Raw genomic sequence first — 2,500 nt, 5'->3', positions numbered from 1 at the left:
GTTTTGCTTTATACAGGCGGATTGGAATTTAATTCCTTCTCTTCACTGTAAATTACATTGTTCCATATTATGCGTTTCCGATTAAATATATGTTTTGACGTGAGATGAAACGAATAAGAATAAAAAGAATAACATGAAAATGATGAAAATCTAAACATGAATAATTTATTATAACCGTAACTAAGACTCTAAAGATTTCTTTCTTGAAACATCTACAGAACCTAACTTGCACTGGGACGAGGGGGAGGAAGGGGGAGGAAGGGGGAGAGGAGAGAGGAGGTGCATGTCGAGGGGAAAAAGGGGAGGGCGAGGAAGGGCGAGAAGGGGAAAAGGGGGAAAGGGTTTTTCCTGGCGATTAAGTGTGACTAGCTGAGAAGGGCATCGCCAGGTCCCTTGACACTGGGGTGAGGGGTGTGAGGGGAGGAATCAGGGGGAGGGCAAGGAAGGGAGAGAGGGAAGGAGGGAGGGAGGCAGGGATAGGGAGAGGTGGGTGAGGGACATAGGGTTGGGGCGAAGGGCGTGCATTAGGGCGCCCCCGGGAAGGCGTGGCGGCGGAGGCGGGGCGGCAAGGAGCGCCTGCATGAGGGCGTAGCGGGAAGGACAGACCTGCAGGCGTTAGTGCGACGTGGGCGGGGAGGTGGTGGGTGGCGGAGCCGCGGGCGGGCCGAGGGGGTGCCGCAGCCCTTGCACGAAGGGGCTGTTGAGCAGGAAGGGCGGCAGCAGGGAGGCGGGCGGCAGGAACGGGTTGGGGGGCACGAAGGGCTCGGAGGCCAAGCGCAGTCTCTCCATTTCCGACTCCTTGAGGCGCTTGTCCTTGGCGCGGCGGTTCTGGAACCAGATCTTGACCTGCGTCTCCGTCAGGTTGAGCGAGGCCGAGAACTCCGCGCGCTCGGCGATGCTCAGGTACTGCTTCTCGCGGAACTTCTTCTCCAGCGCCAGGAGCTGCTGCGTGGTGAAGGGCGTCCGCGGCTTCCGGTTGGGCTTGTGCTTCCGCAGCGTGACCTTCATGGGGCCGTGGAACCGCGGGGGCTCCGGGGACTCTGCGGGGGAGAACGCCAAGGTGAGACTTAGTGGCTGAGGCTCGAGGAGCAGGCGACGGCGCTCGGAAGTCGCTCGGGCATTTCCTCTTTAATTGGGGGGGAGCGAGGCAAGACAGGGACACATGAGGGAAGACTAAATAGACATTGTCTTTAAATACTGGAAGACTAAAATTAGGTACGTATCTTTATATACTATGTCTATAGTTTTTTTTTTTTTTTACATAATTTTGAAAGATAGTTCAGGGCTGTCGGTACTGAATGCAGTTAGTGACCTAGACGATTAAAGAGCTCGTGTTGGAGCCCGGGGCGCGCCGACCTCGCACGCAAGCGGGCGGAGGACAAGGAGGAGGAGGCGACGACACTTACTGTTGAGGGCGCGGAGGGACAGCTGGTGGTGCAGGAGGGGGAGCGAAGGCCACAAGCCCGGGCGTGGGGGGGGGGGGGGGGGGGGGGGGGGGGGGGGGCACCTGCAGGTGAGGGAAGGAGGCAGAAGAGAGTGAGAGGGGGCGGCGGGACGGGGTGGCCGAGGAACGTTACGCGCGGGTCCTGCAGGGGGACCAAGGCGGTGGGCCAGATAACAGGCTGCGAGGCCGCGAGGAGGCGGTCCCCCCCCCCCCCCCCCCCCCGCCAGCGTCCCGTTCCTTCTCGTCCTCGGGGTCGGTGTCCACGTGGATGTCCTCCTCGTCGCGGTCGTCGTCCTCGCAGCCCGGCGACGACGGCGCCGTGTGCTCGCTGCCCTCGCGGTCCTTCTTGCACGCGTCTCCGCCGCCGCCGCCGCCGCCGCCGCCCCGCTCCTCCCGCAGAAGGAACTCGGCCGTGTGTGCGGTGCCCGGGAAGCTGAGGGGACTTCTGTGTTCGCCGTCGGGGCCTTCGTCCGAGTGTCGGGCCGAGCGGGACTCGCCGCCGCTGAGGATGGAGTCCACCGATAAGGACGAAAGCTCTTCCTGACGACGGCGCTGAAGGCGGACTGGGGCTTCTCGTATAGCCGACGCCGGAGTTCACTGTGGCGCCAGACATCGCGGATCGATCTGGTCAACCCGTCACGAGACTGTTTTGTTCTTTGAAATTAAAAAAAAAAAAGCTTCAAAGTTGCGGTATTTCCACTTTCCCTTCACACATTGGGAGGCGCCCTCGGTTACGGCTCTAATTTCGCTTCCTGAACAACGGCTGATTCGCCATTCCACAGCAACAAGACCCTCGCACAGCGGCGCCGCAGCACTCAGTCTATAACGCAAAGATACAGGCGAGGACACTGATTACGGCAGCACATAATGTAAACACCGACGAGCGCAAATTCATGTGGTCAACTATACAAAGTTCACCGCAGACTGGCACTTATCACCAGACAGCATCCGAGAGTCATTGTAAACCCCGCCCCGACGTCCGCCGCTGGCCAATCCCCTTCGTGCTCCTCAGAGGGGCGGGGCGTACCGGTTCCTCTCAGCCAATGAGCGCGGCGC

At 60.1% G+C, this 2,500-nt stretch overlaps 1 protein-coding gene and 1 pseudogene across 2 annotated transcripts in view; one reads left to right on the top strand and one right to left on the bottom strand.

Annotated features, from left to right (window-relative positions):
* Positions 1–2,500, top strand: part of LOC122254498 (uncharacterized) — a 171,333-nt gene that overhangs the window by 36,924 nt on the left and 131,909 nt on the right. The window lies entirely within an intron of this gene.
* On the bottom strand, positions 466–2,057 carry LOC147467809 (uncharacterized; annotated as a pseudogene). Its single transcript, XR_015192700.1, has 3 exons — positions 1,531–2,057; positions 1,407–1,483; positions 466–1,040 (listed from the first exon to the last, which is right to left on the bottom strand). The product of XR_015192700.1 is annotated as an uncharacterized LOC147467809 (transcript).

Source organism: Penaeus japonicus, unplaced genomic scaffold (assembly GCF_977035675.1).
Source record: "Penaeus japonicus unplaced genomic scaffold, GWHDUDI00000001_assembly GWHDUDI00000033, whole genome shotgun sequence".
Lineage (NCBI taxonomy): Eukaryota > Metazoa > Arthropoda > Malacostraca > Decapoda > Penaeidae > Penaeus > Penaeus japonicus.
Note: the sequence above shows the minus strand (reverse complement) of the source record. Positions and strands in the feature narration are given on the sequence as shown.